General features: G+C 42.6%; 1 long non-coding RNA gene across 1 annotated transcript in view; it reads right to left on the bottom strand.

The window, feature by feature from the left end:
- The window catches only part of LOC141113010 (uncharacterized), an 82,447-nt gene that overhangs the window by 52,713 nt on the left and 15,260 nt on the right, over window positions 1-14,474 (bottom strand). The window contains exon 3 of the long non-coding RNA XR_012236697.1: window positions 13,809-13,839. This is a non-coding gene — a long non-coding RNA (uncharacterized lncRNA). The remainder of the gene's footprint in view (window positions 1-13,808; window positions 13,840-14,474) is intronic.

Genomic DNA, 14,474 nt, shown 5'->3' with positions numbered 1-14,474 from the left:
TTTTCTCAACTGATCAAGGGTAACCACTAGTTATGAACGAATCAGCCTGGGTTAGATTCTCAATTGTAAGTTTGTCAGTTTGCAGTGTATCAGCCATGGTAAATGTATCAGCTGTCTGGGTACGACATACATGAGCAAACATATGACTATGCACCAAATAGCGGGGTAGAAGCAGCATCTCAATAATACCAGTCAACAGCCTGCACGATGAAAAAGTCAAAGCTCCCCCCTCCCCACCATCTATGGGTTGTGAACCATTACAGCAGCATAGGTTGCACATCCTGCTCTTTTTTCCACCCCTTTCCTGCTAAGGAGTCCAAGAAGTTAAATGTGTACCTAACCAGTGTATAACGAAGAAAATTAAAAACCCAGAGGTGATCAAATACCACCAAAGGAAAGCTCTATTTGTGGGAGAAATTATATAAATGTAATTTATGTACAACATTGCATGACTGTGCAATTGTCAGTTAAAGTAACGCAGTGCCAAAAAACAAAAATGCCTGGTCAAGAAGGGGGGTAAATCTTCCGGAGAGCAAGTGAATAACACTGATTATTTTGTTACAATGGCATCCGAAAGTGGGTGGGATATATTAGGCAGCAAGTAAACTTGTTGTCCCTGAAAATGATGTGTTCAAAGCAGAAAAAATGGGTATCACAGTTTTGTTGTTATTTCCGCTATGTCCCTTCTTTTTGTTTTCCTTATTTACTATTCTCCTTGTACTTCCTTACTTTTCACTATGTTTGTTACCCGATTGGGATCTTTCTGGAGCGGCACACGTGTATTATTAGATATTTGCTATCTTAACTACCAATTAATATTTATATCCACGTTTATACATTTATATTTAGGATTAGTTCCATTTGTGCATTTATCGTAATTCACAGATATCAATCATTTATTTATTTATCTTTTTAGTTATTTTGTCTATGGGCATGTACCCATGTGGATATGTATGTGTATGCTCCATGTGTGCATATATGCATGTATGTTTCCCGGATGTTTTTCATGATAGTGACTATTTTGTCAGGTTTATTATGACTTTATGCCAGGCGATATCAGCATTCATTTTTTGATCTCTCATTTTTTTATCCCTTTATCGGCTATTTGTGGTTTAGCCTCAGTGATTTTATGGGGCGATATTGATGCTTAAAAGTAGAGAATAGTAAAGTGGAAGATAATAGTAACCTAAATTTTGTCACTGTACAATTATATGGATATGAATTAATACTGAGGAAGGACCGCATTATGTTTAGCAGATCATATATCTCTGAGCTACATGCACCAGCACAGAGATGTCTCTGTTTCTTCTCCAGTTATATATTTGTTGGTGTATGGGAGTCTTTTTACATATTACATTTTTTTTTTATGTGTTATGTCTTTTTTCTCTTTAGGTTGCACCGGTGTCTCTTTTTCCCGAATATAAGATTGTTCATGGTTTTTTATTACTACATACATTTTCAAAATGTGAATTTTCAGCAGGTAGGGAGGGTTTTTCCATCTGTTTAATGGTTAAACTTTGGACTCTAGATGCTCACAGGTGCATTCCATATCATTATCTATGACATACTGTACATGTTTTATCTATTTGTCTAATTACTTAGGTGTGTATATATATATATATATATATATATATATATATATATATATATATATATATATATATATATATCTCTGTATGTATATTCTGCACTTTAGCTATGACTAAGCACCGTGTCTAGTGTGAAACATGTCAGCGGCTGTGCAGTTAATCTGTACTTACCCTTGATGCCTTGATTTGAATTTTTTCAATAAAGGTGAATATTTGGAGTGCGGCTATCTATCCATTTATTTTTTCTATCACAGTTTGTTGTGTTTGGGGCTGTGTAGCTGCAGACCAGTCAGGGAGTTTATGCTGATCTGTATCCACCACCAAAAGTGCCTACAATGGCCACATGAGCACCAGAACTGGACCAAAGAGAAAAGGAAGAATGTGGCCTGGTCTGATGAATCACATTTTCCATGTGGATGGCTGGGTGCACATGCATCACTTACCTGGGAAAGAGATAGCACAAGGATGCAGTATGCGAAGAAGGCAAGCCAGAGGAGACAAGGAGACAGTGTGAGGCTTTGGACAATATTCTGCTGGGAAACCTTGGGTCCTGCCATTCATGTGGTTATTATTAGCCACATACTATCTTTCTAAACATTGTTGCTGACAAAGTATTGGACATGTGCAATTTGTTTTGGTCCGAATATAAATTTGGACACATTTTTGGTTATTAAGAGATTCGGATTTATCCGAATCTTTGAATGAAATAGCAAAAAATGTTGTTGAAATTAATTTAGTTTCCTATATTCATTTTCTAACAAATTGCACATTTCAGAATAATTCTAATGTGGATCGGTCATAAAATAATCAATCAATTTGAATTCTGTGTTAAGAATAGGTTGTTAAGGAGCGGGCTGGGGAGCCAAGCTGCATCCTTAACAACCGATGACTCATTAGCTGTCAGCGGGCTAAATAGAGATGGTGGCGCACAGTAGAGGATTTACGTAATTCCAAATGATTAATAAATTACATGCTTTTGACACAGTTGATACTTACTTTACATGGGCATTGGGCCACTTTAAAAAATATGTACAAAACATGCAGAATGCAATGTGTTACTATGCATTGTGGTAATGTGTAGTAAAAAGCAGTGGCAATGCTCATTAGGGGCGCAGGGGCACAGCCCCCCTAATCCATGCGCCTGGCCCCTAATCTACATGCAGTGGGTTTTTTTTTTTTTTTGAAGCACTTGATTAGAGCCGGAGGCTGTAATTGGTTCCAAAACGGGTGGGCTCAGGGCGCAGAGAGCTGCGCCCTGAGCCCCCTGTTAATATTCTCCATTGTCTTCCTGATTCTCCCCCCAGCCAATCAGGAAGTGGGTCCTAAGACCCCATTGGCCGGGAGTCCGAAGACCCGATTGGCCGGGAGGAGAAGCGACGGCTGGGACACGGAGGAGACGGAGGGGGGAAGCTGCAGCCGTGGCCTGCATGGGATAAATGCAGGGCTGACAGGGGGCCTGGCAGGCCAGAGGGCAAGCGAGCAAGCCGGCGGCTGGGGGTGGTGGAGTTTGGGGGTGTTGGTAAGGTGTGCTTGATAGGAATAAAGAATTCACCACTCCCGGTGAATTAGCTTATGCCTGTTATGGACTCCAATCAAGAGCTAGCCCCGCTACATCTGTGGGTATGTGAATAGAAGAAGAAATATCTGCACATTGATAGAAATCCAAATGCCGTTTATTTATCACCAAAATGACATCAAAGGACACCAACACATAACTCTTGTAGACACGTTTCACACAGTACAATTGTGCTTAATCATTACTAAAATAATAATAATGATTAAGCCCAATTGTACTGTGTGAAACGTGTCTACAAGACTTGTGTGTTGGTGTCCTTTGATGTAATTTCGGTGGTAAAAACGGCATTTGGATTACTATAGATGTGCAGCCATTTCTTCTTCTATTGGTAAGGTGTGCGATAGCGGGTTTGAGCGATGGGGGGGGGGTTAGTGTGGGGTGAAGGGCTGGAGCGACGGGGGGGGGGGGAAATGTGTGTGGTCAGGTATGTCTGCTGCCCCCCCAACCGATGGAGCACCACCCACCACTGGTAAAAAAGTGCAAAATCCTGTACCCCGGCAATCTGCATCCTGATATTGTATCTCCCCACCTCCGAGCATCCCTACCACTGCACCCCCTTGCACCCCTGACTCTGAAATTCCTGCCTCCCAGCACCCCTAACACTGCCAGCCACAACCCCCCACTACACAGTAGCAGCACTAGAGTCACCAGTCTGAATCCTAACTACAGAACTACCTGCCTGGAGGTTGTATGTTCTCCCTTTGCTTCTGTAGGTTTCCTCTGGGTACCCTGGTTTCCTCCCACACTCCAAAGACATGCTGGTAGGTTAATTGGCACCTGTCTAAATTGGCCCTAGTATGTGTATGCATGATTGTGAGACCTTAGATTGTAAGCTCTTTGAGGGCAGGGACTGATGTGAATGTACAATATATTGTATAAGTACCAGTAATAAATAAATAAATAATATACACAGTAACTCTGCGTACTCCACCACTGCTTCCTCTATGCTCCACCATTTCACTGTGACATCCTTGTCAACATTGCAGGGACATGCAGAGAGGAGGTGAGACTGAGCTGCTTGGAGTTCCTGGGCTCTCTGCCCACTCTGCATTGATTCTGTTCACTTCCTTCTCCCTCTGATAACAATACCTCATCCCCAGTGCAGGCTATAGACGCATATCATTTCCTAGAGACTCCAAAAATGTACTTTAACCTCCAGAAGACCTGGGAGAGAACCCACAAAACCAGGTGTCTCCTGAGTTTTCTAGATTAATTAGCAAATATGCCTCTATGCCTGGCAGCCAGTGCTCTGGACTATCATAGTTGCCAACAGTCCCGATTTTCCCGGGACAATCCCGATTTTGGGACCCTCATCCCGATCGGAGGCTGTCCTGAATCAGAATTTGCCCAGGGAAATCGGAAATGTTTGCATTTTACATTTTTTGGGCAAGCAGGCTTCAGGAAAATGGCGGCCGGTCCCGCTGCTGCAACGCTCCCTCTTGTGTTCAGTAGAGAGGGGAAGGGGGCTCGATCCGTGCAGCCAATGAATCGGCTTCTCCTCTCGCATGGATCGGCCCCTCCCCTCTCCACTGAACACACAGCGCTGTAATGGACATGTGCTGGGGCCTGGGGGGAGTTATGGGAGGGGGGTCTGCACTGAGGGGGGGTCTGCACTGAGGGGGTCTGCTGAGGGCATCTGCACTGATGGAGGGGGGTCTGCACTGAGGGCGTCTGCTCTGATGGAGGGGGGTCTGCACTGAGGGGGTCTGCATTGATGGAGGGGGGTCTGCATTGATGGAGGGGGGTCTGCATTGAAGGGGTCTGCATTGATGGAAGGGGGTCTGCAATGAGGGGGGTCTGTACTGATGGAGGGGGGTCTGCACTGATGGAGGGGGGTCTGCACTGAGGGCATCTGCATTGATGGAGGGGGGTCTGCACTGAGGGGGACTGTACTGAAGGAGGGGGGTCTGCACTGATGGAGGGGGGTCTGCATTGATGGAGGGGGTCTGCATTGATGGAGGGGGGTCTGCACTGAGGGGGTCTGCATTGATGGAGGGGGTCTCCACTGATGGAGGGGGGTCTGCACTGAGGGGGTCTGCATTGATGGAGGGGGGCTGCACTGAGGGGGTCTGTACTGATGGAGGGGGGTCTGCACTGATGGAGGGAGGTCTGCACTGAGGGGGTCTGCATTGATGGAGGGGGGTCTGCACTGATGGAGGGGGGTCTGCACTGAGGGGGTCTGTACTGATGGAGGGGGGGTCTGCACTGATGGAGGGGGGTCTGCACTGAGGGCGTATGCATTGATGGAGGGGGGTCTGCACTGAGGGCGTCTGCATTGATGGAGGGGGGTCTGCACTGAGGGGGTCTATACTGACTCTGCTGGGGACACCTGATGCAAGGACAGACTCTGCTGGGGGCACCTGATGCAAGGACGGACTCTGCTGGGGGCACCTGATGCAAGGACGGGCTCTGCTGGGGGCACCTGATGCAAGGAAGGACTCTGCTGGTGGCACCTGATGCAAGGATGGACTGGTGGCAGGCGACATGGCTAGTGACACGCTCAGGGATCCCACTGATTCGGCATTATGGTGAGTTGAATGATTAAATTTAATATTACAATGTAATAATAGAAATAATGCACTTCAATCATCCTGACACCATAACAATCATGGTGCCGGGATGATTGAAGCGCTAACACCAGGTGTTTGGAGTATCTTTATCTGCTGATTGTTAAACTTTCTAGAATACACATATTTTTATGGTTGTGTAGGATCTGGGGCTGCTGTCCCTTCATTCTTCTATCCCCCTTTCCCTCTCCATCCCTCATTCATCTCAGACTTTAACCACACCCCTTTGAGCCGTGCCCATTTAAGCCACGCCCATTATTTCACGTAAACCACACCCATTTTTCGCAACTATGGCCTATGGAGGTACGGTGTTCATTGTGTGTTCATTGTGTGTGTTTCCAAGGGAAGTGTGCACTCCTGGCCATTCCTTTACACTTTCTGCTATAAAACATATCCAGTACTATATATTATATATAGTACTATATATTATATAAAAAACAATTGTCATCACATATACCAATAGAGTTCCACAGTCCTTTTAAATACAATCACCCTCTAAGAAAATCAACCCCCCGACTCTCCCATTCCCCCCTCCCCACCATATGTCGGTCTCCCTTTTCTCGGTTTCTTCCTCTCTCTCCATCCCTTCATCTGTCGGTCTCCCATTCCTCCTAAGTGGAGCACAGGAAGATCGCACATCGGCAACCACTTATTGAAGACTTCATTTTGATACTTAGTTGCACATAAGCACTTTTTTGCACTTTTGCACCTTTATTATTGTATTTCAGAGCTAATGGACTATTATATCGCTATTATCATCTGATTATATGGAATTGATCATCTCATTACTCATATACTGAGAATAGTCCATCATTTACCTTATATATAGGATTTGCTATTGCACTGCGTTTACGTATATTTATATATATTTTTTTTATATTTTTTTGCACTCTTGCACCTTTATTTCAGAGCTAATGGACTATTATATCTCTTTTATCATCTGATTATATGGCTTTCATTATTCATATACTGAGAATAGCCTATCTTTTACCTTATATATAGGATTTGCTATTGCACTGCATTTACGTATATTTATATATATATTTTTGATATTTTTTGCACTCCTGCAACTTTATTTCAGAGCTAATGGACTATCATATCGCTTTTATCATCTGATTATATGGCATTGATTATCTCATTATTCATATACTGAGAAAAGCCTATCATTCACCTTATATATAGGATTTGTTATTGCACTGTGTTTATGTATATTTATATACACTTTTTTGAAACTTTGTTGCACATAAGCACTTTTTGCACTCTTGCACCTTTATTTCAGAGTTTCATGGATTGTTATTATCATCTGATTATATGGAATTGATTATTTCATTGCTCATATACTGAGAATAGCAATTATTAACCTTATATATAGGATTTGTTATTGCATGCGTTTGCGCATATTTACTCATACAGGATTACTAGTATATCATTGTTTATTGAAGTTGCACATAGTTATTTGTTTGCACAGCAATATTTACAGAGCAATAGTTACACATTCATTTTAAGATACACACAGCTGTTAATAAGTTGCGCTGATCACTCTTTATATTACTCCATGTTTCAATGTTGTCTGTATATTACATAAACGTTCTATTGGGTTTAAGTTCTCTTCTGTTCTAATTGGCTGTTGTATTGTTGCCACAAAATGCTTCTACTGTAAGTGCCTCCATTCATTGATCTTTAATAGATGGCTTAGTTTATGTTTTAATTCCTGGCATGTTTTTATTTTCCCTTTATCTACTACATCTTTTAATCGTGCATTTCCTATCCAGCTTCCAAAAAGTGTCCCTTTACCCGGTAAGAAAAAAAATTGTCTCAGAAAGTTCAATTAGTCGTGAATTATATTCCCATTTTTCTTGCCTATAAATTATATACCATACTTTAAATACATTTCTTGTCAAATCATGTGTACCTTCATCCAGTGTTCTCTACTTTCGTGGTATCCATATATTTTTTTATCTAACTGTGTTTTACTCAATGTGCTTTCCATACCCACCCACCTTTTTGCATTTTTTGTTTTCTGTCCTTTCTATCATCCGTGTCATTATTACTGCGTTATAATATCTTTTTTTATGTCTGGTGCTGCTAATCCCCCGTGAATTTTATCCCTGCTTAATATCGCGTACTGTACTCTTGGCTTCTTACCCTGCCAGATATATCTTAAAAACGATTTTAATTGTTCTAAAAGGTCTGGAGAAGCGTTATTGGTATGATTTGAAATTCATATTCTATTTTTGTATTACCATTTTTAACACGTTTAACCTTCCCATCCAGGACAGAGGGGGTGTTGATAGTTTCTTGAATTCTGTTTTAATTTCATTGAGCAGTGGAATATAGTTAGCTTGGTTTAATTTCCTGATGGATGCAGTCAATTTTATTGCAAGATAATTTAGTTCTTTCCCCTTCCATGTGAATGGGAATTCACCTTGTAATGAAAATGCCTCCCTTCTTAAGGCCCGTACACACGATCGGACTTTTTGACAACAAACATGCAAATGAGCTGTTTTGGAGCAACATCCGACCGTGTGTACGCTTCATCGGACTTTTGTACAAACTACAGTGCGCGGACACGAGAATGTTTCCAGCGCGAACCCATCGCGCTGGTTCTCGGCGATGGGGTACTGTACATCTCGCGCTGGCTGCAATAGGAAAAATAAATTTTCCTCCTGCGGCGAGCGCGAGAAGGAATTCCCCTCTGGGGGCATGCCAGGCCCTTAGGTCTGGTATAGATTTTAAGGGGAACCCCCTACGCCGAAAAAACTGTGTAGGGGTCCCCCCAGAATCCATACCAGACCCTTATCCGAGCACGCAGCCCGGCCGGTCAGGAAAGGGGGTGGGGACGAGCGAGCGCCCCCTCTCCTGAGCCGTACCAGGCCGCATGCCCTCAACATGGGGGTGGGTGCTTTGGGGGAGGGGGCGCCCTGCGGCCCCCCCACCTCAAAGCACCTTGTCCCCATGTTGATGAGGACAAGGGCCTCTTCCCGACAACCCTTGCCGTTGGTTGTCGGGGTCTGCGGGCGGGGGGCTTATCGGAATCCAGGAGCCCCCTTTAATAAGGGGGCCCCCCAGATCCCGGCCCCCTCACCCTATGTGAATGAGTATGGGGTACAGCGTACCCCTACCCATTCCCCTAGGAAAAAAGTGTCAATTAAAAAAAACACACTACACAGGTTTTAAAATTAATTTATTAGGCAGCTCCGGGGTCTTCTTCCGTCTTCGGGGGTCTTCTTCCGACTTCGGGGGTCTCTCCGGCGTCTTCTCCCTCTCTCCGGTGTCGTCTCCGCGCTCTCTGGTTCTTCTCTGGTGCCTTCTTCTTTCTGCCGGGCTCCTCTGCTCTCTTCTGCTGCTCTTTTGCTAGCAGAGGAGCCCGGACATCTGGATCGTCTTCTTCCCTCTTCTCTTCCAGGTATGTTGACACAACGCTCTCTCCGGCTGTAATGCTGTCTGTGCGCTCTGCTATGACTTATATAGGCGGTGACTCCGCCCCATGACATCACAGTCCCGGGGCATGCTGGGACTGTGAGGTCATAAGGGGGCATGGTCATGTCATCCTATGACCACGCCCCCTTATGAGCTGTTGGGGAGAAGTTTGAAGCAGGGTTAGGTTATAAAAAAATTTCCCGGATCTTGGGTTTTCGTTGGAAGCAGCCAATTGGGATAAGATTTGGATCACAAACAAGTCATCCTCACAAAACATAGCTGCCTTAGAGAGAAATTACAAAGTACTCACACGGTGGCATTTGGTCCCTGTCAGAATTGCAAAATATGCTTCATATTATTCCCCATCTTGTTTTCGTGGCTGTGGTGATCTTGGATCACATCTTCATACTTGGTGGGATTGATTTCGACACTGTTTGAAATCCCTATCAATCCTGATCCTACAGTAGCACTTTTAAACGTAAAACCGGCCACTCTCTCCTACCGCCAATTCAAACTCCTATTACAGATCACTACAGCCGTGAAACAAACAATTACCAAAGTTTGGAAATCTTTGTCCTTAAATTGGTTATAAACTCTTACAACACACTTTTTGCTACAGGTAAGCCTATAATAAAGCTTACTTGTAGCTACCGTGGATATCTCCTAAACCTGAACGGTTTAGGAGATATCCCCTGTATTTGCATGCGCCAACGTCATCGGCACATGTGCACTGAAGCAATGGCATGTATGTGCCGTTGCTTCAGTGAGTGTGCCATTACTTGTGACTCCTGTGCGCATGCGCGGAAGTGACATCATCGCAGCTCCGGCCAATCACAGCGCCGGAGCCTGCGATACCCGGAAGTAACTCCGGGAGCGATGTCGGCCGCCGGAGCGATGTACGAGGCTTTGATCTCAGGTAAGTAATTCATAATGAGCTAGTATGCTATGCATACTAGCTCATTATGCCTTTGTCTTGCAGTTTTTTTTGTCCTAGGGTTTACAACCATTTTAATAATTGCTGAAACTAAAAATAGAGCCAATCAAGAAATGATCGCTGCCAAAACAGAGGCTATAACTTAAGATAAAATATCCAACTTTGAGAATATATGAAATCCCTGGGTGACACACTTATTGCCTTCCAATTTTGATGCTTCCCTAATAAGACCTTGGTAATCTCAATTTATACTTCCATTTTCTGCATTCATGGTAGGTGTTTATTACCATGTACTACCCCGGGGACCCCTACTACCTCTCATTTCTTTCTTCCCTATCTATTTTTTCTCCTACCTAAGATTACTTTTTCTTTTATCTTCTTACTCTCTTCTACTTTTTCCCCCTATTCTCTCTCTCCTCTTTCAATTTACTCTTTATATAATTCCGGTAGCAGAACTTTTATTTCCTTAGTTATCATTATACCAATTGTACATAGTTCCAATATGTAGTATCAGATTTTAGATTCTATAATAAATTATTTTTTATATATTTTTTATATTTTTATTTAAAAACTATACTCTTGATAATAATTAAGACCTTTTTTTTTATTTGAGGTCAACTTATATTAACCTGGTCTAAGTTGGTTTTATCCTCTCTTATACAATGTATGACATAATCTTTTGAGTAGTTAGATCCATGCTAAAATTGTTTTAGTTAAACTACTTTTAGTTTATGTTGGAACTACAACTCAATATTATTACCATATATGTGATCTTTTCTTTTGTTGCCATCATATGTACTTATGTATACTAATTGTTAAAATTCAATAAACAAATTTGACAAGAAAAAAATATCCCAAGCTTTGAACATTTCACGGAGCACTGTTCAATCCATCATCCAAAAATGGAAAGAGTATAACCCAACTGCAAACCTACCAAGACATGGCTGTCCACCAAAACTGACAGGCCGGGCAAGGAGAGCATTAATGAGAGAAGCAGCCAAGAGGCCCATGGTAACTCTGGAAGAGCTGCAGAGATCCACAGCTCAGGTGGGAGATTCTGTCCACAGGACAACTATTAGTAGAGCACTCCACATATCTGGCCTTTATGGCAGAGTGGCAAGAGGAAAGACATTGTTGAAAGAAAGCCATTAGAAGTCCGGTTTGCAGTTTGCGAGAAGCCTGATACAGCAAACATGTGGAAGAAGGTGCTCTGGTCAGATGAGACCAAAATTGAACTTTTTGGCCTTAAAGCAAAATGCCATGTGTGGCAGAAATCTAACTGCACATCACCCTGAACACACCATTCCCACCGTGAAACATGTTGGTGACAGTATCATGTTGTGGGGATGCTTTTCTTCAGCAGGGACAGGGAAGCTGATCAGAGTTGATGGGAAGATGGATGGAGCCAAATACAAGGCAATCTAAGAAGAAAACCTGTTATGCCCTGTACACATGGTCAGACTTTCGGAAAATGTGCTATTGGAGCTTGTTGTCAGAAATGCTGACCGTGTGTAGGCGCCATCGGACAGTTTCCATCGGAATTTCAGACACACAAAGTTTGAGAGCAGGCTATAAAATTTTTCGACAACAAAATCCGATTGCAGAAATTCCGATCGTGTGTAGACAATTCCGACACACAAAGTGCCACGCATGCTTGGAATCAAGCAGAAGAGCAGCACTGGCTATTGAAATTCATTTTTTCTCGGCTTGTCATACGTCACCGCATTCTTGACGTTCGGAATTTCCGACCAACTTTGTCCGACCGTGTGTATGCAAGACAAGTTTGAGCCAACATCCGTCGGAAAAGATCCGATGGATTCTGTAGTTGGAATGTCCGATTGTGTGTACAGGGCATCAGAGTTTGCAAAAGACTTAAGACTGGGGGTTCACCTACCTGCAGGACAATGACCCTGAACAGCCAGAGCTACAATGGAATGGTTTAGATCAAAGCATATTTATGTGTTAGAATGGCCCAGTCAAAGTCCAGACCTAAATCCAATTGAGAATCCATGGCAAGACTTGAAAATTGCTGTTCATGAACGCTCTCCATCCAATCTGACAGAGCTTGGGCTATTTTGTAAAGAAGAATGGGCAAAAATTCACTCTCTAGATGTGCAAAGCTGGTAGAGACATTCCCAAAAAGACTTGCAGCTGTAATTGAGGCGAAAGGTGGGTCTACAAAGTATTGAATCAGGGGGGCTGAATACAGGGACATGCAGTGAAGTCAGTGGCTGGTGAGGCACTGGCTAGTATCAGAGCCAGATACACACAGGTTTCATACGCCGCAATTGTTAGAGCGAGAGCAATAATTCTAGCACTAGACCTCCTCTGTAACTCTAAACATGTTACATAGTTACATAGTAGGTGAGGTTGAAAAAAGGCACAAGTCCATAAAGTCCAACCTATGTGTGTGATTATATGTCAGTACTACATAGTATATCCCTGTATGTTGTGGTCGTTCAGGTGCTTATCTAATAGTTTTTTTGAAAACTACCTATGCTCCCCGCTGAAACCACTGCCTGTGAAAGAGAATTCCACATCCTTGTGGCTCTTACAGTAAAGAACCCCCTACGCAGTCTAAGGTTAATCCTCTTTTCTTCTAATCTTAATGAGTGGCCATGTGTCTTATTAAACTCCCTTCCAGAGAAAAGTTTTATCCCTATTGTGGGGTCACCAGTATGGTATTTCTAAATTGAAATCATATTCCCTCTCAAGCGTCTCTTCTCCAGAGAGAATAAGTTCAGTGCTCGTAACCTTTCCTCATAACTAATATCCTCCAGACCCTTTATTAGCTTTGTTGCCCCTCTTTGTACTTGCTCCATTTCCAGTACATTCTTCCTGAGGACTGGTGCCCAGAACTTGACAGCATGTTCCAGGTGAGGCCAGACCAAAGTCTTGTAGAGCGGGAGAATTATCGCTTTTTCTCTGGCGTTAATCCCCTTTTTAATGCATTTAACATTTTTCCACATTAAACCTCATTTGCCATGTAGTCACCCACCCCATTAATTTGTTCAGATCTTCTTGCAAGGTTTCCACATCTTGCAGAGAAGTTATTGCCCTGCTTAGCTTAGTGTCGTCCGCAAATACAGAGATTGAATTGATTACCACATCCTCCAGTTCGTTTATGAACAAATTAAATGGAATTGGTCCCAGCAAAGAACCCTGTAACCTGTAAAAAAATTTAAAGCGTCACCTATGGAGACCTAAGTACTGAAGTTTGGCGCCATTCCACAAGTGTGTACAATTTTAAAGTGTGACATGTTAGGTATCCATTTACTCGGCGTAAAAGCATCTTTCACATTATACCAAAAAATCGGGCTAACGTTAGTGTTTTTTTTTTTCTTATTTATGAAACAGTTTTTTTCCCCCAAAAAAAACGCGTTAAAAAAATAGCTGCGCAAATACCTAAAAGTTGACATAAAAAGTTGCAACAACTACCATTTTATTCCCTAGCGTGTCTGCTAAAACAATATATATATAATGTTTGGGGGTTCTGAGTATTTTTAAGTAAGTAATATACAAATAATTATTATATATTGTTTTTAAGGTAATTTACTATGTCTTCAAAATCTGTACTCAAACAGGTGGCTTAACAGACAAATTACTGAAGTTTGAAGTTATAACTTCCAACCAGTAATTTCACAGTAAATAGATAAATAATAAAGTATTATGTTATAATATATAGCATATAAATATATGATTTAGTTTGAATATAACAGTACCTTTTCAGCAGAATCAGTTTCTCCCTCTTAACTGTGTAAAAAAAAAAAAAAAAAAAACGTGGGATTGTGGGTAAATCTTATACACATAAACATGTTTTTTCCTTGTAGTTAAGAGGGCTGGGCTGGAAGGGAGCATTTGTCTTTTAGACACATGCCCCTTCTATGAAAATGCAGTGAGAGGCGTGCCTCCACTGCAGCATTTTTATTGGACAGCTGGGGCTAATGGTACTTTACCATTGGTCCAAGACTCCAAACTGTTCATTGAGCTCAGTGCCTCTTACAAGAAGTGAGAGACACTGTGAGCTCAACCTCTCAGTCTGCTACAAACAGAGTGTGCCAGCTTGCATTTAAAGTGGCCGCTCTGTATTTAACTTCTGGCAGGCTGCGCAAGGAGCCCCTTATCCCTGGAACCAAAGGGCATAGGAGCCCCAAATTTTTTACCAGTGGTGGGGTAAGACCAATTTGGGGTCCCTGTGACTACAGGTCACTGAGCTACGACTCTCGAAGCTCGATTTATTTTTTTAACTTTCATGGCCCTGCCTCCCCTGACTGCACGTCCCTGGCTGAATACAAATGCACAGTACACTTCTCTTTTTTTTTTTATATACAATTTTGAAAACCATTTGTCATTTTCTTTCCACTTCACAATTATGTGTCACTTTGTGT

The sequence above is a fragment of the Aquarana catesbeiana genome, linkage group LG11 (assembly GCF_042186555.1).
Source record: "Aquarana catesbeiana isolate 2022-GZ linkage group LG11, ASM4218655v1, whole genome shotgun sequence".
NCBI lineage: Eukaryota > Metazoa > Chordata > Amphibia > Anura > Ranidae > Aquarana > Aquarana catesbeiana.
The sequence above is the reverse complement of the archived record's forward strand: the minus strand, read 5'-3'. Positions and strand labels throughout refer to the sequence as shown.